Source organism: Mustela lutreola, chromosome 9, assembly GCF_030435805.1.
Source record: "Mustela lutreola isolate mMusLut2 chromosome 9, mMusLut2.pri, whole genome shotgun sequence".
In the NCBI taxonomy this organism is placed as follows: domain Eukaryota; kingdom Metazoa; phylum Chordata; class Mammalia; order Carnivora; family Mustelidae; genus Mustela; species Mustela lutreola.
In genome coordinates, this window is record NC_081298.1 from 94,700,407 (window position 1) to 94,727,095 (window position 26,689).

Genomic DNA, 26,689 nt, shown 5'->3' on the forward strand with positions numbered 1-26,689 from the left:
ACCCTTGAATTTCAGACTTCTAGCCTCCAAAACTATGAAAGAATAAACTTCTATTGTTTCTTTTTTTAATAAGCCACCTTATTTGTGGTGCTATGTACAGCAGCCCTAGGAAACTAATACTTTAAGTTTAACAATAAACTGAGGGATCAAATTAAAGAAAAAAAAATCAGCACACAATATAGTTAGCAATAAAGCCTCTAGAAAAAAACAGGGTGAATATGTGATCGAATTTACAGAGCTCGAAAAAGGTCAATCAATAATATTTTTAAGTCACATTAATTCAATTTGCAGTTAATATTTCAGAAAACAAAAATATATAGGTTAAGAAAAATAAAATAGTAATAGGAATGCTTGCAAAAAAGAAAACAGAAAGTAACAAGTCTTCGTAAAGACAAATACAATGTTCTAGAGCTTCTGAGAAGTGTTTCTAGATGGAAGTCCTCAGGGATCCAGACTAAGACTCTTAGTTCCTGCAGAGTAAGGGTCAGTAAAGTTGCTCTACAAGGGGCAGACAGTAAATAGTTCAAGCTCTGGAGGCCATACAGGGCCTATTACAAGTGAACTTCACCTTGGCGACACAAAAAGAGACAATATGAAAACCAACTAGTATGGCTGCGTTCCAATTAAACATTACTTACAAAAACAGGTGGTCTACCCACAGGCTACAGTTCCAACCCCTGCTATGGAGTAATGGTTCTTAATTGTCCTGGAATGGTAGACACATAACTGTAACGCGTCAGCTTAGCTAGGCAGAACTCCACTTCCAACCATTCCCAACAGTTGCGGGGGAGGCACAAGAGAGAGTCCCATGCAAGATTTAGAGAGGAGCAAGGAGCAGCAGCCCTTTTGTAGCTCACAAGTGTTTTGTTTATCTGCCAGTTAAACTCTTTGGCCTGTTGGCCGGGGGCAGCAGCCACACCTGCAGCTGCTCCACTTCCCCCACCCATCCTCCTTCAGCTTCTCCTCGACCAAGTGTGTACTCAGCTTCACAATGCAGGGCACCAGTTTCTCCTGAAGCTTACCCACATCGGTATCAGCAGCAGCAAGAACGACCATGAGCTGCAGGCCACCTACTGGCTTCCAATTTGTCCTTGCTCTCCCTTAATTTATTATTTTTTTTAAAGATTTTTTTTATTTATTTGTCAGAGAGAGAGAGCGTGAACACAGGCAGATAGAATGGCAGGCAGAGGCAGAGGGAGAAGCAGACTCCCTGCCGAGCAAGGAGCCCGATGTGGGACTCGATCCCAGGACACTGGGATCATGACCTGAGCCGAAGGCAGCTGCTTAACCAACTGAGCCACCCAGGCGTCCCGCCCTTAATTTATTTTATTTTAAAGATTGTATTTATTTATTTGACACAGAGAGATATCAGAGGTATCAGAAGTAAGCAGAGATGCAGGCAGGGCAGGGCGGGGGCAGGCTCCCTGCTGAGCAGAGAGCTCTATGCAGAGCTTGATCCCAGGACTCTGGGATCATGACCCGAGCTGGAGGCAGATGCTTTAACCCACTGAGCCACCCAGGCGCCCCCTCCCTTACTTTAGATCTACCTTCCTTTCTGACCACCTACCCTGTGGACTTCAAACTCCAGCATCCGAAGCCAAGACAACAGCCCCGCTCAAGGAGTGGCCCTATGCAACGGTGGGAACTGGGTAAGCACTCTCCTAGGGGTTCTGCTCCGGACTGAACCTGGACCGATGCAGAAACCACCATGACAATCCATGAGAGTTACAAACCACAATAATGCACATACACATACAGGGACACTTCAGAGGGTTCAACAAATCCATCCCAAAAACCCAAGCACAAGGTAAAAGAAGTAAAAATTACAAATGTCAACCAAAAGACTGAAAAGTTTGAAACTTACCAGCCTGGAAATAGAATAATAGAACACCAATGTGCCTGGGGGGCTCAGTGGGTTAAAGCCTCTGCCTTTGGCTCAGGTCGTCATGATCCCAGGGTCCTGGGATCCAGCCCCGAATCGGGCTCTCTGCTCAGCAGGGAGCCTGCTTCCTCCTCTCTCTCTACCTGCCTCTCTGACTACTTGTGATCTCTCTGTCAAATAAATAAATAAAAATCTTTAATTTAAAAAAAAGAGAGAGAGAGAGAAGACCAATGTGCCTAACCAACCTGACAATCTGGCTAAAAATGAGTTAGCTTATCAAAGATGTCAAATGTATTAAAACAGGGAAAGCAACCAAATCTGCTTTTGATTTAATATATAATTAATAACACATAAAAAGCTTTTTAAAGGTTTTTTTGTTTGTTTGTTTAATTTATTTATTTGACAGACAGAAATCACAAGTAGGCAGAGAGGCAGGCAGAGAGAGAGGGGGAGGCAGGCTCCCCGCTGAGCAGAGAGCGCGATGCGGGGCTCAATCCCAGGACCCTGAGATCATGACCTGAGCTGAAGGCAGAGGCTTTAACCCACTGAGCCACCCAGGCGCCCCCATAAAAAACTTTTTAATCTTGAAGTTTCAAGTACTTCTTTAAAAGAAAAAAATCAGATACTATTATTTGGGGATCTGCTGTTGTATTTGGCTTTGCACTAGCCAAAACTACTATGAAAGCAAGGATGCCCATTTCCTTAATAAATAATTGTTTATAGTCTGAATCTGGGCTACTGAAGAAGCAGAAGCATTAAGTGCTGCCACCCAAAGATATGCTAAACTCTAACAAAATGTTGAGTTTCAGCTGATGTTAAAAGACAGTCAATCTTGAAAATATAAAAATTAATATGTAAGTATCAACCTTAAAACACCAAAAGACTGAAGACCTTACAGACCCCAAAAAACAGCCAAACCTCCCTGCTCCCTGCTTGATTTCTCTCCATAGCAAATAGCACCATCTGATGTACACTATATTGACTTGTTTTTAATACACTCAATGGGTACTTGTTGACTGAAATAATATGACATGTAAAACATCAAGATATTAATCTTGACATTTTTTAAAAACTGTATTCAAATTCAGAGATATTACCAAACAAGGATAATCTTTCACACATAAAAAAGAAATTAGTGAAGTGCTGTGTTATGTAAGGAGAATACGTGATTACTGCCCAGTTCCAAATTCTTTTTTTATTATTCTTCCTTCTCTTTTACAACTTTAGCTACACAAAGAAGGGGGGAAGGATCCTTCTCTTCTTTTTTAATAGTACCCTTTACCAACTAAGATTGCTTTACAGAAGGTGCAACTTCCATTCAGAAACTGACCCATCTGAAACCATAAGATGGTCCTTGGAAATAAGTGGCATTCATTAAAATCAGTGGCATTTTCCACTCTGTGTAAAATATTCTACAAAAGCCCAGGAGAGGAAACTAAGTAGAATGCTAGGTTTCAAACATTTTTTACAGGAAGTCCATCCTAATACCCTCAGGGTAAATCTTATTTTGATCCAACCAGAACTCTAGGAGGGATAAAAACAGATTATCGACCTCCCAACCCCAAACCACTCTTAACAAAAATTTAGTCAAAGATCCTCTTTAGAAGCTAAGTATCTTCATGACTGGAATACTTTTTCCAGGGGAAAAAGAAGAAACTCCATGAAATTCAACAAAAGCCCCCAAATGGCAGGCTAACAGGCAGCATTTTCTCTCTGTTCCCTGCACATTCTCCACCCTCATTTCAAAAGAGTAAAGATAGAGGAGGAGGAGAAGAAATCTGATTTAACAAAGAAATATGATACACATCACAGAAAACACTTAAAAACAGATCTGATGGCCTCACCTGGAAAACTGGAATATATCCATAGGTATAAGGTTTGCATTATTTTTTTAACATTCCATTTCTAAAAGCAAGTTCTGAACAATAAAATATATTTGGTATCCCAATCCAGGACGTGCTGTACATAGCGCTTTTCTTTGCCTATGAAGTTGCTATGGCTTCCCTGCCTCAAGTATAATCTAAATAAAAACAAAGTCCAAAGCTACTTTTGGGCCATTTAGAAAAACAAAAGAATATTGCAAAGGATCACACAATTCTTTTTTCTCTGGAGCAGGGAATGATTGTGATGAAATACATCAGTGTTGGGTAGGGTTATTTAAATCCATAAATCAGTATAATAGTGGTCACTTTTACTGCTATTTCATACCCCCTCCATACCCTGTGATCACTAAACTATCTGTTCCCTATGGTTCACCCATGAATTAAAAGCCTAATTCATCTTTCTCTATTCACTCCCCTCTTCCCAGCAATTTCTTCAACCGTTCTGTCTCCCCCTGCCCTAACACGTGTGCCACTCGTCCTTCTTACTCTATCCTCTACGTTCCTTACATTTCCTTAAAAAATGCCTAACTTTCCTTTAAAGAACTGACGGATGGTCTCTCTATCCTAATCCAAGGCAAGGTGTCTAAGGAGCTGTGACTTGAGATACTAATGTTGTGTATGTTGCCTTTGAGAAGAGTGGATCTATGCTTATGATAAAATCTTTTAAGATAAAATCTTTTCAGAGAGAAATTCTAGGAAAACTTGAACCTAAAAAGCTCTAGATACAAATATATCTGCTGTGTAAAAGTGTATTTTCTTCAAGAATGAACTTCATAGATCTCACCCCAATTACCCATAAATCTAGATTCAGAAGATAGTAAGTCTTCTAGCTCTGTGTCTGTGGTCCACGTTAGGTGGTTAATAAGTGTTCAGTGGGAATGGCATACTGAAGGACAGTGTGATGCAAACTATCATTTCCATGTGGGTTTTGCTGTTGTTGTTGTTTAAAGGAAGAAAATGAAAAGGCTTTTTTTCCTGTTACAATGCCAGAGGAACAAAGGAGTTGCTAAAGAATCCTGGATTCTCCACAGGCTGTGTGTGCATGCACACATGCCCAGAGTCACCTTTCCATCTGCAGGCTTGCATACCGCTAAGATAGACAGAATTCCGCCCTTCCGTTTGTAGCAAGACATTTCTCTGTATGTCATTTGGCAGATGCAGTTGTGGGGCTCTGCCAATTCACCCTGGAGCCCTCCATTTTAATCAGTATCACATAAAGTTTAACACATGCTTTGAAATGTGCACCAGATCCAAAGATTTGCCTGGGGATGGGGGTGGGGGTGCTTTCTACAAAAACACATACAGTCCCAGCTGTGACCCCACAAGCAATTATCTTTCACCTTTGGCTGAACCAGGAGAACTGTCAACACCAGCACACTGCCAACCAAAGGAGAAGTTATGGGGTCAAAGTTGGGGGAAAAGGCTGAATGTTTTGGGGTTCAGCTTGGCTCTTTGCGAATCCTGCCGCCTGCATGGAAGAAGCATTCTTTGTAGCTAGCTGGACACTGAAAAGCACAGCTACCAGAGTAGAAGCTGTGAGTACAGTGGAATTTTACCAAGGCTGTTCAAGAAGTAAACTGCTTAGTACAAGCTCGATGTTCCAATAGTTCAACGGGATAAGCATGTACCAAAAGCTAAAAAACTCATATAGGTAAACTCACATACATCAGGAAACTGCATCTGTGAACTGACTTTTGCAGGGAAGAGGATTAAAACAAACCTCATACATTGGAAAGAAATCATTGTTTTCACCTCCTGTCTCAACACAAGTTAAAAAGATATGGAATATGGAAACCAAAAGAGGTGGCCATTGATAGTATAAAAAATTAATGACTAAAGTAGAGATGGAAGGCCATAATCTCCCCAACATCCCCATATAAACCCCAAATATATATATATATAGGTACACACACATTGCTGATGAGATCTTTCCAAAAATGCCAACTATGGAATATATGAATGCTCTGCCTCTTCCACAAGTGAAATTAATCTCTCACAACCAGAAGAAGAACACATTTTATGTCCTGTACCATCTATGATCCATTTGTGAAGCCTGGTCTTGGTCACTGTATCAAGAAGGACTCTAAGGCTTAGGCTATTATGAGGTAAGAACGCCAGCTGAATCACTGACTTCTGTCAGCACTGACACTAACGGGCATACCGGTGCCACAGAGTGGCACATAACTGTTCCACATCAGTTAGACGAATGGTCTCCAAAGTGGGGTGGGCCTATCCCCCAACGCCATGCACAACAATCTATCAGTACTTACACTTCTTTTTGTCTTGTTAAAAAAAAAAAAAAAAATTGGCAGCACCTGGGTGGCTCAGTCATTAAGCATCTGCCTTCAGCTCAAGTCATGATCCCAGAGTCCTGGGATCTAGCAGCACATCAGGCTCCCTGCTTAGCGGGGCACCTGCTCCTCCCTTTCCCTCTACCTGTCATTCCTCCTGCTTGTGCTCATGCTCTCTCTCTTTCTCTCTCTCTGTCAAATAAGTAATAAATACTTTAAAAAAAAAACAAAACTAAACTTTACTAACATTTGGTTTAAGAGATAATACTGACACTCTTTCTCTCTGCATGTTAGAAAGTCATGTACCACACATGGAATTTCAGAAAATTTGGGGGTGCTTGAGTGGCTCCGCCAGCTGAGCACCTGACTCTTGATCTCAGGGTTGGGAGTTTGAGCCCTACGTTGGGCTCCACACTGGGTGTAAAGTCTACTTTAAAAAAAAGAATACTACAGTGAGGAAAGATAGTGCAGTGTGATTGATACTAATACTCTCCCTTGTTGATTCTCTTTCCTTTTTTTGTGATCTATTGTCGACTGCATGTGCTTAGATAAAATTAGATTATGTTACCCAGTTTTAGTTAAACTTATAGAAAATGGACAAATGGTTTTAACATATTCCTAGAAAGAAACTGTAGTTTGAAAATAATAATGCTAGTATATGCAAATGACAGGAAAATAGCAAGGTTAATACTTGTCTTCATCCTAGTGAGGTAAGACGATTACAATACTGGTCCCCAGGGAATCTTGCCTCCCGTGAGCATGCCCCTCAGCAAAGCGACACTGCTGCTTCTCCTATCAAGAGGGAGATGCCACTTCTCCACCTTCCTGAATCTGGACTGCCTCTGCGACTTCCTTCGGCTAAGAGAATGGGACAGACATGGTCCAACTCTGGAGTTTAGAGGCCTAGCAGCATCAACTCCTTCTGTGTAAACCAGAAGACCACTGTGCCATGAGGAAGCCAGTTCAGCCTACTGGTGGATAAGAGTCCATGCAGAGATCCAGGATAACAGCTGGCACCAACTGCCAGCCAGCCACGGGCTGGATTCCTGGTGAGGCCAACAAACTCTCTAGCTGTGCCTAGCCTCAAGTGCTGATCCACAGAAACATAAGAAATATAACTGTATTATTTTAATCCATTAAATTTTCGGTGGATTGTTAACCTGCGATGGATAATGAATACTCCTGATATGAGCCCTGTGTCAAAAACACTGGATAGTAAATATAAGGATGATTGAAGCATGTCCGAAAGAAAGTAACCCCTCCAAAATTAGAATTATCTAGAAGACTATTTGAAAAGAAGATACAAATGCATTACTACAATGGATCTCTCTCTATAAATATATCTCCTGCTCTAGGATAGTAACTAACGAGAGTAGTACATGTATATACGACTTTAAATAAGTTTTATAAGATGGATATATATATATATATATATATATATATATATATATGATGGATATATACTCGAAAATGTTTACCAAAGGAAGTCCACAATCCAAAAAGATTAGAATCACCAAGTTAATGAAAGTAGTACACATATATAATTTATAAATATAAATATACAGGTATAGGTACAAAAGTCCAACTTCTTTTGAAGTAAGAGTGTCAAAATCTTTGACAAGTTCTAGTGAGCTGCCATGTACTAGTTCATGCAGTAAAGCTGATCGAAGACTCTCAAAGCAATCTCGTCTACCTCTATTTCTAGGCATTACAAGTTCCAAACCATCCCAAAAGTAGGAACCTCCACAGTTCTAACATTTTGCTTCTACTAATACAATGCATTTTTACTTTGCAGTATTATATATACTCCTCCCCATCCCACAACCTTTTATTTGTTACATTACTTGCTACATATAGATCACTACACAACTACCAATTTTCTTATCATGGCAGATTTCTATCTTGGATGAATAATGATATCATTCAATGATGCAGGAAATGTGGAAGAGAGGGTCATGTGGTGATGGGAAGAGGACCTGAAGTGATATGGCCAATGAAAGGGAGATCAGAGCATGTCAAGTACAAAGTGGTAAGAGTCATTGAAAGGGAAAAGTTGAAAAAAAGAGAACTAAGAGGGAATGACCGACAGAGTAAAGAAATGAGACTGAGCAGGAGGGGAATGAAGCCTTGAGCAGGAGGAACAGCCTCTTTTCTGAGAGGAGGAGCAGAAGCAATGAAGAATGGTGGAGATACAGATAGTTGAGGAACAAGAGTGCTGAAAGCCAAGAGATTCTGCCTAAGAGTCTTCAGTTTCTCGGTGACATTGGTTAAAAGGCAAGGTCATCCATAAAGAAAAAGGGGCATTGACTCTGTGAAGAAAAAGATGAAGTCTTCACCTTTTTGTGTGTTATGGAATATTTAAATGAACACCAAATTTAAGCTTACTCATACTATGCTATCTCTAGGTATTTCAAGTCAATATTTTTTTTTCTTTGTCATTTAGCACTTCTCTGTTTCTTTATTTTCTTTTTTTTTTTTTTTTAAGATTTTATATATTTATTTAACAGAGAGAGAGAGAGCCAGAGAGCACAAGCGGGGGGAATGGCAGAGGGAGAAAGAGAATAAGGCTCCCTGCAGCCCAATGCGGAGCTCAATCCTAGGCCCTTGGAATCATGATCTGAGCCAAAGGCAGAAACTTAACTGACTGAGCCACCCTCTTAATCAACTGAGCCACCCAAGCATACCACACCCTTCTCTATTTCTTCTGTACGATCTCACAACAGGAATAAGGGGGGGGTGGACATAAATACATGAGCAGTCATAGCCAAACCCAAGTCTGTCAACATAATCTTATCCAACGTACACAGTCAAATAAAATATAGGTCGACTCATTCCCTCACAGCTATCCACCATCTAAACTGGGCCACTCAGAAAAGTTTACCAATACCTTGAACCTACCTGTCAATGTGTTAGAGAAGATGGCATCCGTTTTCACTAATGATATAAAATTAAACTCTGAGATGGCTACAAACTCTTCTAGTCAACCCTTTCTACTATATAATTTTCACAAATCGTAATTAAACTAGAAAGGGAGCATCCCAGAATATATTACTGAATCTGACACTGATATAGCACCTTAATAATTTAGATGGCTCCCACAAGGGATATATAATTGGATACATTTCAGAGAGTGACTAAGTCTCTTGACATTTCATAAAGAATTTGCATTCACACAATAATTTTTCTAAGGAAAGCACGCATGACTTTCATTAGAATCTCAAAAGATTTATGTCCCAAAAATGTCTATGAACTATCATTACAGATCTTCTCTTCTCCAATGTTAAAAGAGCAACTCCACTTGAAGACCTACCAGAAAAGGCAAACAGAACACATGCCCAGGGAGGCCATAGCCTCTTCATCAGGGCGGCAGGGAAAGCCATATGTTTAGCTGACTAAGATGAGCAAAAGTCATGCTGCTGAGAAGTAGGCTGTACTATTTTTTGGCATTTGCTTATTTTCTCATATAGTTTATTTAGAAATAAAGATAAGGTACAAATTAATAACAGATTTCAGCCTAAATCAAAAAATAAGATTATAGAACTGAGGAAAAAAATGTATTCCTTTCCTTATCCTTAAATTCTCTGACACGAGGATAAAATTACCATATTCAAGGACGGTGTAGCTCTTAAAAGTAGATTAAGACCACTATGGTTCAAGCGGCCCGTAGCGGCACTAAACACAGACCTAAGGTAGATATATTTCTATATACCTTGTTAGATACAAAGGCCACAAAAATACACACACATACAGACTGCAAAGACTCTAATGGTATAAGGGCACTCCTAGTTGCTGCTTTTGAACAAAATTTTTAAGGAAACTTTAGAACAGAAAAACCTATCTATAAAATTTGGGAATTACAACCTATTTAAAAGGCTACTGTGTGGGGCACCTGGGTGGCTCAGTGGGTTAAAGCCTCTGCCTTCAGCTCAGGTCATGATCTCAGAGTCCTGGGATCGAGCCCCTCATCGGGTTCTCTGCTCAGCAGGGAGCCTGCTTCCTCCTCTCTCTCTCTGCTTGCCTCTCTGCCTACTTGTGATCTCTGTCTGTCAAATAAGTAAATAAAAATCTTTTTAATAAATAAATAAAAGGCTACTATGTGAATTCCAGTTTTGTTCTTTTACCTCATTTTCTTCCCTATAATGCGATCATGAGTTCCTCAACGTACGTACAAAATACTATATTTGTTCAATCAGTACTGGAGGACAGAATGCAAGCTTAAAATTTTACTGGTTAAGTTTTCATTTCTGGAAGATGAAAAAGTTCTGGAGAGAGATGCTGATGATGGCTACACAATGACATGAATGTTCTTATGAATGTCCTTATTAATGCCACAAAGCTGCACATTGAAAAATGATGGAAAAGTCAAATTTTATGTTATATATACTTTACCACGATAAAAAAAAAATGCACTGCTGTATCGAAGGGAGAAAAACTCACTGGAAGAGAATCTAGATAAAATTTTACCTAAGCAAAAACAAACAAAAAAAACAAAAACAAAATAAAAAATCCCTAGGATTTCAAAGATAAACTGCATCTTGAGAGATCAACATTGAATATAATAGTCATAGGTCTTGACACAAAATTAATAGCCTAAAAAGAGGAAAATATTAAAACTTTTATAATATCCATGTAGATTCCCTGTCCTTAATTGCAAAAGTGCTCTGCCAAAGGAAAAGGAAGTTTATGTAGGTATAATACAACAAGAATTTGCCAAATGCCTAGTATGTACAATGTAGTGAGCTAGATTCTTTGGGAACCAAAAAAAAAAAAAAAAAAAAGAAAAAGAAAGAAAGAAACAAACAAACAAACCAGTTCAGACACATGTCCTTGAAAAATGCTAGTTAATGACTATCATCTTAGTTCTACTTCCTGAACTCTATCCTGGCTACAGGTTCCCCTCCTCCAAACACCTGCCCCAGATCCCTTTTATTACCTAGGATTCTGCAAGCGGGTCCTGTGTGATTTACAGTCCACTTTCTTCATCGTGGTGTACTACAGGACAGAACACCCCTCCTAAGCCCTGGCATTGCATGACTCTTCTCTAAAATAAAGACTCTCTTAAATTTTCTGCTTCCTTCCCAATCTCATTAACATCTCATTGACATACAGTGCAAATCATCTTCCCTGAAAGGACACTCTGATTTCTAAAACAATATTTTTTCAATTTTTAGAAATTTCCAAATAGTTAAAAATTTATATAAACATCCATTATCACTGTTCTGTTTTAACAGCTAACCACACTCAGAGGCCTCAATGGTTGGCTGACTTTTGAGTTTAAGCAAACACACACACGTGCAAGGAGGCACCACAACCTGACAAAGCCTTTTCCTTCCCCCCAGACAAATGCTCTAATCTGCAGACAATTTTCTCCTCCACACACACACACACAAGTAATAACTGAAAGCTGTTCTAAATTCACTATAGATGTGCAATTAGAAAAGTATGTCAGGAAGGTAAAGTAGCCTGAATTTGTCAACAAAACCACCTTTTTTTTGCAAGCTTTCAAAACAAAATAAAATGTAGCCAACTGAAAACTTTCAGCTCACAGTATAAATTCTTGTTCACTGTTTTGATCTGTAGTCTCTCACAAAGAACAAAGAGTCTATGAGTAAAAAATCCAATTCTAATGATCTGACCACTTCTCATACTTAACTTCCTTGTCCAAGGTGTTACACTCCCTAGTCATCTTGGAGCAGTTACGTATCAAATCACCTTCTCATGAAGACAGAAAGAATCCATCCAGTAGTCAGGTTCAAAGGTCACAAGGTCTCTAAAGCTTAGAACTGCATAGGCTTAGAAAAGGCAACAACTTGCATGATCATCTGTCCCTATTTAATTGGGAAAATTTAATTTTTCTGTGTTTTGGTTTGAGGTTTATTTCTCTATTGATATCCTAAACAAAGGGAGTAAGTGAAATGCCACATTTCCAATCAGTGAGGACCTGAGCAATAATTCAAGTTTCCAGTAGTCCTCATTACCCAGTTTGATATGCTTATTATCCTATATTTTTGATACATGTCATGATCAATGGCCAGGAGTTATGGGTAGAGAGGTTTCACTACAAAGAGGCAGCCCAAGGGAATTTGGAGAGGTGACAGAAGTGTTCTGTATCCTATTTGGAATGGTGGTCATATGAATCTAATTATGCATGTTTTTTAAAAACCTCATGTACATAGAGAAAAAAATTATTATATGTAAATTTTTAAAAAATTTCAACTACTTTGGCATCACCTACTAAAACTTTTTAGAGTTATAGGGAAATCTAGAAGGATGTAAGAATATACAACTAAGCTAGACTCCTCATGTTCTAGAACACCCTTAGGTCGGTTTCTCTAGCCCTCCTGAATATGTTTGAATATTTCTCTTTCTTCCTTTCTTTTTTTTCTCCCTCACATATCAGTTCCCTGAGCATTATTTTGATGGGAGTTTTTGTGCTCAGTAACGAAAACATCTGGCAAAGGACAAGAATAAAGTACTTGCTGAGAATACAACAACCCCAGGAATTCTCAACTGGATTTTTCCAGGGCCAGTAAGAGCTATCACCCAGGTCAAAGGACACACCACAGGGATTTACGGAATGCTCTAGATCCAAACCTCGGACTTGGCTCCACTACACTCTACAACACGTGGCTGGGGTCTAGGGATGTTGAAAAGAGAACAGAAGGAGATAAGAAAGTGCTTTGAGCTCAGCGTACAGGTCAATCTAGTAACTTAAATAAAAATAAAATCATCAGATGCAGAGTGAAGTTATTTGAGGAGACTGTAGAAAGGCTGAGGGCCCCAAATCAGATTTCCAAAAACGAAATAAAGATCCATGTAAGTCTTACTAATTTCTATGACCTGAACTACTTATTTAAACAGATACAGGGTTTAGTTTCTCACTGACATGAAAGCAATCATTACAAATAAAGTAAAAAAAAAGAAAAAAGAAAAAAGAAACAAATAAAACCCAGCATTAACACTGAAGCCTAAAAATAATAAGAAAAGCCTCTTTCAGTTAAACAATTTCTCCCCTGCCTTCATGCTTTCCCAGATTAGTTTGCTTAAAAACACTCGTGGTAGGGTGCCTGGGTGGCTCAGTGGGTTAAAGCCTCTGCCTTCAGCTCAGGTCATGATCCCAGAGTCCTGGGATCGAGCCCTGCATCGCACTCTCTGCTCGGTGGGGAGCCTTTTTCCCCTTCTCTCTGTCTCTGCCTGCCTCTCTGCCCACTTGTGATCTCTGTCAAATAAATAAATAAAATCTTAAAACACTCATGGAAAAATGCAGTTGCAAACATTTACTAAGAAGATGGAGAGATGGAGACCCGGCTGGTATCAGGCTTTCAGTACCTAGGGCACCCCAATGAAGACTTCAGTTACCTGATAAAATTACATAGCTCTCGAAACACAAACATCTCGACATGCCATGTTTATTAAGTACCTGTTGTGTGGGACACAGTGCTAACTAAGTACTTTATATATATCATCATACTTGACCCTTACTAATAAAAGAGCATGCTAAGGCTCAGGTTAAGTATTTTATTCAGTTATATTGTAAGTGATAGATCCCAGCTTTTCTGTGATATAACCCAGCTTTTCTGGCTCCAAACCTATGCTTTTAACATTGAAAATACTACAAGCTTTCTACAAAAAAGACTTTATTTCTAAGATTTTATCTATCTGAGAGAGAGAGAAAGCACAGCAGAGGCAAAGGGAGAAGCAGGCTCCCTGCAAGGAGGCTGATGCGGGGCTCAATCCCAGGACCCTGAGATAATGACCTGAGCCAAAGCCAGACACTTAACTGACTGAGCCACCCAGGCACCTCAACTCTACAAGAAAGACTTGATCAGGAATAGACATGAGTTTACTTTCTCTAAAAATTATCACGAAGAGGGTTGACAGCTTCTCTGTAGGCTGTATTATCAGCAAAACTACATGATGAAAATAAAAGAAGGTATCACCTCTCCTAGTCTTCAATTAGTGCAAGTCAAGTTAATAAAAATAAATGCCTGTTGTCCTTGAGAGTGTCGGCAATGGAATCTTTCTTCCAATCCTAAATCTATTAAAGTCTCCTTTCTTCCAACCCTAAATCTATTAAAGGGTCTAACATTCTCAGACCACTATCTCAATGTGTTTTTAACCATTGTAATGAAACACAATCTCTTTAAAATAAGCGTAGCTTTGCCTGGTGTTAATTCCTCTTTGATTATATTTTATAACTCATAATTCTACTTATATAATGTTACAGTAACTTCTATAGTCACTTACATAAGAAACCTATTTTTTTAGGTATAATAATCCCTGCTAGTCCAATGAAAGTATTAATAAAAGAAAAGACATTTGAAATGACCAAATAAATCCATCATGCTCTATGAGATCTATTTTATAGAATTATATTAATTAGATCTAAACATGGGGTAGAGAAAAACTCAATGTGAAAAAGCACTGACCAAATTTAAGATGGAATTCAAGCATAAATTACTATCTGCCCGCAGGGCCCAAGGATTTAATCACATTGAAGTAAAAAATGGGAAAGATTTACAACACTTTTTTAAAAGATCGTATTTATTTATTTGTCTGAGAAAGAGAGAGAGATTGCAAAAGCAGGGGAAGCAGCAGGCAGAGGGAGAAGCAGGTTTCCCACCGAGCAAGGAACCCCATGCGGGACTCCATCTCTGGACCCTGTAATCATGACCTGAGCCAAAGGCAGACGCTTAACCAACTGAGCCACCCAAGTATCCCAGATTTACAACCATTTAAAAACAAATCCTTGCCATCCTTGTTTTCTTGTTATACTTTTCAGTGTATTAATATCAGATTAGACATTAGAATTTATCTAATCTAATGAGAATCAGTAGTGAAGATATATCAGAATATCAGGAAAATCTGGGATCTGGGACTAACAGAACTGATTAGTCTTTATCCTTGAACGTAAACACTCTAAAAACATCATAGTTTGAATTGTTCTTTAGACCAAGGAACATTATCCTTACAGCTAAACATGACCCGAGATGAGGGCAGACACTTAACCGACTGAGCCACCCAGGCATCCCTCTATTACAGTTTTAGATCTTATACCATAGTTGATTTTTGAAAAATAAAAGATTCTCAGGTGGGGTGGTCAGCATGTAAGCCCACTTAAAGCTCAATCCTGAGGTCTTGGAAGCTGGATTTCTAGAACTCAGGAGAGGAAAAAGGAAGGGAGATGGGGAAAAAAGCGGGGCACACCTAACCATGTAAAGAGGTAGAAAGTAAAAGGGATGTAAGTCTTTGGTTTTAAATATTTATTCTATTTCAATCATGCAGTTATATCTGACTTGAAAAAACAACATCTATACACAAGGGAAGTAGGATAGTAACTTTATAAACAGATATAACATAAGAATACTAGCCTATTCAGATGTGTAATGAGAGATCACTACCTTTAAACATAAGCTTTAATAGTTCATTCCAATGATGAGATGAAAAATACATTCTGCTTCCATTTATCTTTTAGAAAGGTAGATAGATGCTATCCCTAACCACATATAAGGTAGTTATCTGATTGTAAGGTAGTTATTCTTAGGCCCCAATATAGTAATGTTTAACAGCACTTAGGCTGTGTATTTATATATTCTATTTAAAGCATCATTTTAAATAACCTCTTTCATACACTTGCAAATTTCAAAGGTTAAATTACATAATAAAAAAAAAATAACCAGATAGCATCTTATTTGTTAGTAAGATCAATTTATTTCCACCTCATAACTCAGATCTAAAGTACTAGTCTCAAGTTCAAGTCAAAAAGTAGAGTTCAGTGAACCAAACCTCATTTCCACATTAGTGTGGCACATTTATTCATGATACTTGGGGGAGTAGGAAATCCCAGGAGTGTTGTAATGGAATAAGATTCAGTTATTGTACAAACCACCCAAGAAAAACTTCATAGTATGGGTCATGTTCCTTTATTTTAAATTCAACAGAAAGTTCAGATTTCTAATGAAGTAGTAATGAGGCCACTGGCTCTTTCCCACAAAATTCTGAGGCCAAGCCAATTATAGAAAGCCTGACCTATCAGCACTAATTTCCTTCACTGTTCTAATTCCCTCTTTTCTACTCTTCTTCTGAAACTATGCAGGGCCACTCATTCACTCATCAGAACACATACCCATGGATGATCGAAATGAGTGTGGAGGTCTGCAGGAGTGGCAGGGGAGGGTAGTATGACAATTATTTTGCAACAAAAAGAGGGTGGTGAAGCACTCATATTCTCTACTGAACAGGGGCAAATATTTTAAGATTCCAAGGCAAGGAAAAGACATCGTTCAGATTATCACAAATTTTCAACCTTTATCATCACCCTCGAGATTTTTATATTTATAGGGGTGCCCGGGTAACTCAGTCAATTAAGCATCTGCCTTCAGCTCAGGTCATGATCCCACTGTCCTGGGTTCGAGCACCGCATCAGGCTCTCTACTCAGAGACAGTTTGCTTCTCCCTCTGCCTGCTGCTGCCCCTGCTTGTGCTCTCTCTGTCCTTCTTCCTCTCTGTCAAATAAATAAATAAAATCTTTTTTAAAAATAGATTTATATTTACAAACATATTATATATAGATATAATGTTGCTCATTATATTAAATTTAAACTGTTCTCTTCTTTAATAAGGCACACAACACAACAGAGAATCAAATGGACCTTAATTTAACTTATATCTAACACATAATTACAATTACAATTCCATCTTATTACAGCTATGAATCTGAAAAACAGACTCCTCCACTACCCCACATAGAGCAGAAAAAAAAACCAATAATAATAAAGCTAAGTAAAACTGGTCCCTTAAATAAGGGGCACTCTTCCTTTGGACCCTGAGAGTTGGAATTTTTCCTACCTCATATTCCAGTCCACGAATATCTACTACACATGTACTCCAAATCTGATGACTTGTATTTCTTTTCTATTTCATTCACCATATTTTTTCTAAGTTACATATTCAAAGTCATGCATGATTAAGTTGTACACAGTCAAATCAATCTATAAGGTTTATCATAAAAAGACACATCTCCTTCTCTCCTTCTTCCCCTAAACCCTGCTTCCCAGGCAAACACTCTTTTGAAGTTTACCCTCTATCTCTATCTACATCTGTATTTGTGCTATTGCCTAAATTTCCAGGTTTTTAAAATTACAGTAAATATACCTAACATAGAATTTTCCATGTTTACCAGTTCCAAGTGTACAGTCTTATGATATTAGGGACATTCACACTGTATAACCATCACTACCATCCATCTTCAGAACTTCTCCATCTTCCCCAGCTGAGACTCTGTACCCATTAAACATTCATTCATCAACCCTCTAGCCCAGGCCCTGGAAACCATCATTCCACTTTCTGTCTTTATAAATCTGACTAGTTCAGGAACCTCATATATGTGAAATCATACACTATTTGTCCTCTTGTGCCTGGCTTAGTTCACTTAGCATCATGTCTTCAAGGTTCATCTATGTCATAGCAGGTGTCAGTTTCTTTCCTTTTATTTATTTTTTTTTTTAAAGATTTTATTTGTTTATTTGACAGAGAGAAATCACAAGTAGATGGAGAGGCAGGCAGAGAGAGAGAGAGGGAAGCAGGCTCTCTGCTGAGCAGAGAGCCCAATGCGGGACTCGATCCCAGGACTCTGAGATCATGACCTGAGCCGAAGGCAGCGGCTTAACCCACTGAGCCACCCAGGCGCCCAGTTTCTTTCCTTTTAAAGGCTGGACAGTATTCCACTGTATGTATGTGTCACATTTTGTTTATCCATTCATCTGTCAATGGACCCTTGCGTTGCTTCTGCCTTTTCCTGAGTGTGTCAGATTTTTTTTAAGATTTTATTTATTTAATAGAGAGAGAGAGATCACAAGTAGAGCAGAGAGGCAGGCAGGGGGCGGGGGAGCAGCCTCCCCAATGAGCAGAGAGCCCGATGCGGGGCTCAATCCCAAAACCCTGAGACCATGACCTGAGCAGAAGGCAGAGGCTTAACCCACTGAGCCACTCAGGCACCCTCCTGTGTGTTAGATTTAAGCATGATCTACTGATGTCCCACCAGGAGGGATGAGGATTTAGTTTGGTTTCTTTCACATGTATACCACACCAGCACCACACATCCGCACACAGTGTCCATTCACCTATTCCTCCAAAACAGAGAAAAATCAATGGATCCTTTAGATAAGTTAGCTTTCAGCCATTATTATAACTATATAAATGCAAGTCACAGTCAAGCCTTATAAGACACTATCATCACTTTCCCTGTTTTACATAACTTGTTTTCTGGGGTTAAGTTTTCTTATTTTTAAGTTTACCTAAGTTTTTATGTATTTAACATTACTCTGTTTCCAAACTCTCCCTAACTATCTGAGTTTCCTCTCAATATGTTCAAATATATCCAGTATTCTACTACTTTCACCTTCTCAGGATACCTCTCTTAAACTTTCTAAAATGCTCCAGACTGTGCTGGTTGTACTTTCTGCCTGCTACCCCACTGTCAACCAACTATCTCCCTTTTAATCATCATCTTAGAAATTCTATTTGCTCCTCTTCTCTCTTAGGTTAGCTCTGTCCTTAATACCTCCTATCTTGGCGGGGGGTGGGGGGAGTATGGGAAGCAAATTTTTGAAGACTTTCATTACTGAAAACATATTTATCCCACCCTTATACTTGCTTGGTATTGTGTAGCTAGATAGGGAAATGTGGATGAGTAATCCTTTTCCCTTAGAAATTTAAAGACACTGCTCCATTTCAGTCTACCTTCCAGTATTGCTATATTCCCAAATCATTTTGACACTGAATCCTGTTTTATATCTCTAGAGGCATTTTTATCCATCTCTAGAGGATTTTCTATTTGTCCTCTGGCTTCTGAAATCTCACAACATACCTGGATGTAAGACTATTTCCATCCCTTATATTAGGCATCTTTTAATCTGGAATTTCATGTCTTAGAATTTTGGGAAATTTTCCCACATTATTTCTATGAATTCCTTTCCTTCATTTTCTCTTTCAAACACTAGGTCTCCTGAACTGACCCTCCAATATTTTTCTATCTTTTCTACTTCCTATGTTCTATCTCTTTTTCTCTCTACTCTCTCTCTTTCTCTCTGAGGGATCCTCTCCACTTTATTTCCCAAACCCTCCTTTAAGGTTTCTGCTATCATATTTTTAATTCTTTTTTTTTTTTAAGATATTATTTATCTATTTATTTGTCAGAGAGAGAGAGCACAAGCAGGGGGAGAAGCAGGCAGAGCAGGCAGAGGGAGAAGCAGGCTCCCCATTGAGCAAGGAGCCAGATCCTGGACTCTGTCCCAGGACACCGAGATCATGACCCGAGCCGAAGGTCATGCATTTAACCAATTTAACCAATTGAGCCACCCAGGCGCCCCATATATTTTTAATTTTTTTTTAAGATTTTATTTATTTATTTGACAGACAGAGATCACAAGTAGGCAGAGAGGCAGGCAGAGAGAGAGGAGGAAGCAGACTCCCTGCGGAGCAGAGAGCCTGATGCAGGATTCGATCCCAGGACCCTGAGATCATGACCTGAGCCAAAGGCAAAGGCTTTATCCCACTGAGCCACGCAGGTGCCCCTATATTTTTAATTCTTAAACATTCTTTTTTGCTCTCTGAATTTCTCATTTTGTGTAGATTTCTGATCCTCTTGTATGTATAATTTTTCTTATCTAACACTACTGATTGTTTTGTTATGCCTTTTAGTTTTCCTCTTCTTGTACAGTCTCTACCCTTTCCAAGTTGCTTCTTCATATGTGTTTGTTCTGACCTCTAACTGTAATGTTAGAGGATTTTCTCAAATATCTGCTATCCTTGGTGATCTGCCCATATCTCAAATTGGGAAAGTAAAAAGCTGACTTAAAGTTCTGTGCATGTACATCAGTCTAGTCAACTGTTGACTTCAAAGTGATCTGATCTGTCTATTTGACTGGGGACAACCGAGTGGACATACCTCTAAGACAGTTCCCTTGGACTAATCCTATTATTCACAGTAACTTCCAATCTCATACCTGAAGGATATAAATCTGGCTATTAGAGTCCTGGGAACCAAATCAGAGAGGAGGGCTGTGAAATGCAAGATGAATCTCAACACTCAGTACACAAACTTCCACTGCTTTTGGTTTGGTAACCTTACCATCAATTTACGCCTACTGTCCTGTGGTCTTCTGCTAGAGCTGAGATAGGGCAGTTAACTGGTGGGAAAAGCTGGGGAAGGAATCAGGTTGTCTAACTGTATTTTTTTTTTTAAGGTTTCCATTTATTCGTTTGAGAGAGAGAGTGAGAGAGTGAAAGAGAGAGAGAGAGAAAGAACATGAGTGGGGAGGAGGAGCAAAGGGAGAAGCAGTCTCCCCACTGGGCAGGGAGCCCAATACAGGACTCTTGATCCTAGGACTCTGAGATCATGATCTGAGCCAAAGGCAAACACTTAACCAACTGAGCCACCAAGATGCCCCTAGCTATTGTTTTTACAAGTCTAGAGAGATAAAAAATATAAATGTATATGTTGAATTCAACATTTTTAACAAGCCTATTTGATAATCTCTTAGTACCTCCACAGTACTTTCAGAAAGGGTCAAAATCTATTCAAGAAGTGATTTTAGACATTTTCATATACTTAAGAACGTAACTGGAAACTAAGAGAATATACTTTTGAATATTTTTTAAAAGATGTCTCTTCCTGAAAAATGTTAAGGTGTAGGTACGTTGAATTTTATTAAATAATACAGCAGTCATTAATTGATTTAACTATTCATTAACTATCTACTGTCCCCAAGTACTATGTTAGTAAGGCACTGGAACTATAAAAATAAAACCATACTTCTGTCCTTACACAAACCACAGCCTAGTTGGGAAGACAGATACGGAAAGCAGCGATCATGTTAATGGAGTTCCTCACTGCTATGAGATGTCGCCTTGGAGGGCCGTAGTGGCTCTGTACCCTCACCATTCTCATAGCTCAGCAATATGCTGGTTCAGGAAAATTGAGTTAGCTCATCTGAAAAAGACTAGGTCTGGGGACACCTGGGTGGCTCAGTGGGTTAAGCTTCTGCCTTCAGCTCAGGTCATGATCTCAGGGTCCTGGAATCAAGTCCCGCTTCGGGCTCTCTGCTCAGCAGGGAGCCTGCTTCACCCACTCCTCTCTCTCTGCCTGTTTCTCTGCCTACTTGTGATCTCCCTCTGTCCATGAATAAATAAAAATCTTTAAAAAAAAAAAAAAAAAGACTAGGTCTGCTTAGCTGATATCAGTGGCATTGACATGACAATTACTCTTACCAAGACATTTCTTGGACCAGGAAGGATCCACTTAATATATACTGACCGTCTTCAGCTTCTTCCCAGCTTCCCTATAAATGATCTGAGAGCAGTGTCCCTCTCCTGAGACATATCCTGCTGTTTGTACAGCAAAGCTGAACCCATCACATCCCTCCAGAGAAAGGTAGTAGAATGATGTTCCAATGCACTCCACTGACCTTTCTACCTATAAGACTAACTGAAGGAAAACTTACTTTACACCTATATGGTGTGATGCTAATTTGTGTGTATTTATGCTTCTTGTATGATACCACCTTTGTCATTTATTAAATTCATATATATATATATATAAATGTTTGGTCAATTTCTATACTTGTATTCTGTTCTACTTGATGGTTTATTCTTACGAGGCTATACTGTATTATTGCTCACAAGCCAAGACTCAGTAAAAGGAATATTCCCAAAAGAATTTAATCTTGGGGCACCTGGGTGGCTCAGTGGGTTAAAACCTCTGCCTTCAGTTTGGGTCATGGTCTCAGGGTCCTGGGATTGAACCCCACATCGGCCTCTCTGCTCAGCAGGGAGCCTGCTTCCCCCTTCTCTCTCTCTCCCTGCTTCTCTGCCTACTTGTGATCTCTGTCAAATAACTAAATAAAATCTTTTTTAAAAAAAAGAATTTAATCTTAAAATAACTGAAATACACACACACACACACACACACCACACATGCATGTATATGTTTATATATTTGTAAGAGATGGAATAAGTATTGTAATAACTGCTCTTCCTCTAGATTTTCTAAGCAATGTTCTATTTTAGGATGAGCACACCACAAAACTATAAACTGTATTGAGAATCCATATGATAATTTTCTCTTAAGTTTTGTTTTTTTTTTTTTTTTTTTTTGTTCAGGTAATTTAATGAGTTTTACTTATTGGATAAAAGTGTCACCATTTGAAGGAAAACAAACGCAGCTCCAGTCGAGTCAGGCGTGTAAAAATATGGAATGCTTCACGAATTTGCGTGTCATCCTTGCACAGGGGCCATACTAATCTTCTCTGTATCGTTCCAATTTTAGTATATGTGCTGCCGAAGCGAGCACTCTTAAGTTTAATTAAAGGGAAAATTTCTCCTAATAAGCTGGTATGCCTGGCTTAGTCAAAGCAAATAAATATTATGTTTATTATCTATGCACACAAATACATACACTGTAGTTTTCTTTTTACTCTGAAAAGAGAAAGCTCAAAACTGAACTGCAATACTGCTTTCAAATGAGATTTAAGAAATAAATTATCTTTCTTCTCTCATCCCAACTCGATACTGGTAAAAAAAGATACTGATGTGTTATACTTAACAGTCTTCTAATATACATGATTTTTATATACATAATTTTTAATTGAAATCAGGTTCAAAATATTTTAGAAGTACCTATAACAAATAATTTTTTTAAGGAGAAAAAACTGTTTAAAAGCATTTATTATATGCCTGGGACCTAACTAAGTACTTGATTTCCCTACATGTTTTCACATCTTTGAAAAGAAGATTAAAAATTCCTACTATAGAGTTGTAAAGACTGAATGGGATGCTTGGTAACTTGTTCATTGTCATATAACTAACAAATGCCAAACCTAGGAGTCTGAGCCAGACTCCAAAATCTGTTCTCTTAACTATCATATAACTTAATAGTAAACTGAACCCCTACTACCCGAACATCTACCATATTCTGATTGCAAGCTACTCTGATTGCTGCTTATTTCAAGAATCTCTATAAAACAGCTTCACACTTCCCCCCACCCCCATGCCATCCCCATAATCAGAGACCAAGGAGTAAAGAGTAGTACAAATATATAAATACAGAAATCAAGAAGAAAAGAGATTATCAAGTAAATCCAAGAACACCAGACCAACTGAACAGCTTCTCTGACCCCAAAACCATATTCCACTGGAGTACTGCATAGCACACAGCACAAAAGAAGTTTCAACAGCAAGACTGCTTTTACTTGGCAGTCATCACATGGCCTGTGTTAACTCAGTTGGTAGTACTGTGCCAGGTCTAAGTCAAAAGACATTCAACACAATAAATAAAAGAGCACATTTTGCTAGTCAAGACTTAACCAAAGAAAGTCAAGGGTTGAAAGAAACTTGGAGACAACTAATCTCACACAAGGGTCAGTTTCTTTAAAACCAATTACTAAAGGAAGACTGCCTAGGCGCCTTCTATCTCCTTAATGGGCAACGGGTTCCTTTTCTAACCAACAGTTATATAACCCGTATAATTTAGAAAAGCCAAGTTAAAATTTTAAAAGTAAATAAATCCTTTCCTTTGTTAAACAGCCTCATAGAAATCAACCTAGCCAAGAATGTTTATATTACAAATGTTATTTAGCCTCACAAGGCCTAAGGCAAACTAATCAAAATAAGAAATACAGAACTTCCCTCCTACACAAATCAATTCCATAACAAGTGAATTACAGAAATCAATGTCAACAGGAAAACTAGAAAATAGCAGACAACTAATGAAGAATTTCTTTAGACTTTTTTTATAAAATCACTTCAAGCTAAAATGATAATTCTAAAATAAGATATGCACAGTATTTTGGAAGCATACAGGAAGAAGACCAACATAAAAAACAAGACAGGATAAAAGGTAGGGGGATTTTCTGCCTACTTTGCAGATGGTTCTATTTCCCATGGCAGAACCCACAGTTGGGTTCACTAAATGCTGTCAATCCAATACCATGTTAAAACATACACACACACACACACACACATACACATACATGTATATAAAAAACATTACAAATATATATATAGGTATTAGATTTATGCATATATATTTTTAACATGGTATTGTTAAATATATTAAAACATGGTATTTGTTAATACCATATTGATATATATTTGTATTTTATATTTATATTTAACATGGTATTGGATATATGCACATACATATATGAGAATATGAAAGATTTTTTGAAAATAAAAACGAGATTGCTTAACTTAAAATTCAACAGGTAATAAACAAAAGAATGAACAATTTTATAATTTCTCTTCAAATTCTACTAAATGGGGGCGCCTGGGTTGCTTAGTGGGTTAAAGCCTCTGCCTTCGGCTCAGGTCATGATCTCAGGGTCCTGGGATGGAGCCTCGCATCAGGCTCTCTGCTCAGCAGGGAGCCTGCTTCCTCCTCTCTCTCTCTCTGCCTGCTTCTCTGCCTACTTGTGATGTCTGTCAAATTAATAAATAAAATCTTTTAAAAAAATAAATAAAATTAAAAAATAAATTAAAAATTCTACTAAATGGTTGAATTTCTCTCCTAGTTTTCATATTTACCCATTTTCTTACTTTTTTGTCGCCTCATAGGTATACTGGAAAATAGATGAAAAACTCAGAGACTTCTTGCTAGATATCACTTTATACTAGACTATACCATTGTACAATTTAGTAAAATAAAAAATAAAAATGTATAGTTTAGTAAAAAGTAATTCTATTCAACACCAAAATATGCTCACTTGCATTCTCTCTCTCAAATAAATAAATAAATCTTTTAAAATGGTAGAGGGTGCCTGGGTGGTGGAGTCAATTGAGCTCCCACTCTTGGTTTCAGCTTGGGTCATAGTCTTTGGATTGGAGGTTCAAGCCCCACATTGGGCTCGGCACCCAATGTGGAGTCTGCTTGGGATTCTCTCTCCCTCTCCCACTGCCCCTCCTCCTGATGCCCTCTCTTTCTCTCATATAAATAAATCTTAAAACAACAACAAAAAAGACCAAAATAAAAGAGCATATTAATTTTCTATTGCTGTAACAAATTCCTATAAACTTAATGGGTTAAAGCCACACAGTTACTATCTCAGTTTCCACGGTTCAGGAATTCAGCATTTTTTGCCAGGTCTTCTGCTCAGAGTCTCACCAGGCTGAAATCATGGTGTCAGTCAAAGCTGTGGTCTTATCTAGAACTTAAGGTCCTCTTCCAAATTCATTCATATTATAGGCAGAATTCACTCCTCTGTGGTTGTAGGATTCTGGTTCCCAATTCCTTGGTGGCTGTCCATTAGCAATAGCTCTCAGCACCTCTAGTGGCCTACCGTTTCATGCCATGGGTCCTTCTCCAAAACTCAGCACTTTATTTCTTCTGCTGCAGCTTTAAATCTAACTTCTATACCTGAACTCCATTCACTCTTTTAAAAGGCTCTACCTGATTATATACCAGGCCCACACACTCAAGGAGGGAGATTTTACAGGATGCATGCACCAGGGGACAGGAACCCTGGGGTCATCCTAGAATTCTGCCTACCACAGGTGATCAAAACTAAGAGCTTCCTACTGATAAAGCTTTATCCAGAGATCATATACCGCTTTGAATACAGATGAATTGATAAACTACATATCCTTCAGATCATCCCCATTTTTTGCAACATATCTTCTGATAAAATGGGACAGCAAGCAGTTTGAGATTATAAAAACAGATAAAAGTATTGAGCCTAATTTGCACATTAAAATTTAATCAGGGTGGAGCTCTTTCTGGTAATTTGTTTTGACTGCTTTAACCTCAAAAGAAACCAATCTACCGCTTTTTCCATCATTTCACAGTACCAAGGACAAAGTCCCCCCAGAGATCTAGTAACCCAGGATACATTGTTACAATGTAGTAACCCAGGACACATTGGGGAGATGACAAGGGGAAATGTCCACCATGAAAAAGCACAATCACGGGGCGCCTGGGTGGCTCAGGTGGTTAAGCCGCTGCCTTCGGCTGGGGTCATGATCTCAGGGTCCTGGGATCGAGTCCCACATCAGGCTCTCTGCTCAGCAGGGGGCTTGCTTCCCTTCCTCTCTCTCTGTGATCTCTTCCCTTCCTCTCTCCTACTGTGATCTCTCTCTGTCAAATAAATAAATAAAATCTTTAAAAAAAAAAAAAAAAACACAATCACCTACCTAATTTCTAGAAGAGCCCAGACCAGACCAATTATCAGTATTAAGACTTTCAAACCTATTTTCTCACATGGCTCTCAAGAAAACAGCTTAAAATATTTTTTTAAAGAGGACTAGAACAAATTCCCAAAGCTAAACTTGTGCTTGCTAAACTAAAAATAATAATGATAAAGTTCTGAGTAGCAGCATGACAATGCTAAAAACTGAATTAGTAAATCAGAAGGCAAAACATATGAGGAATGTCAAAGAATGTCAAAGAAATGAAATTGTTGGGGGAAAAAAGACAAGAGACATGGAAGATATGTGGTTTCTGAGGCTGTGTAATAGCTAGCCAGCTAGTCACCAAACCTATTTCTTGTTCCTCCTGGTCAGACTGATAGACTATGTATCCAAGCCTCACTTATAGTGAGTGAGGTATGGCCAGTGTAATGTTGACAGCAGTGGTATGTATC

The 26,689-nt window shown here is 38.6% G+C and overlaps 1 protein-coding gene and 1 non-coding gene across 4 annotated transcripts in view; both read right to left on the reverse strand.

The window, feature by feature from the left end:
• EXOC6B (exocyst complex component 6B) overlaps positions 1–26,689 on the reverse strand; it is a 620,807-nt gene that overhangs the window by 476,532 nt on the left and 117,586 nt on the right. The gene's annotated exons all lie outside the window — the stretch shown is intronic.
• LOC131808650 (U6 spliceosomal RNA) lies at positions 22,301–22,407 on the reverse strand. Its single transcript, XR_009344860.1, has one exon. It is a non-coding gene; the product is annotated as a U6 spliceosomal RNA (small nuclear RNA).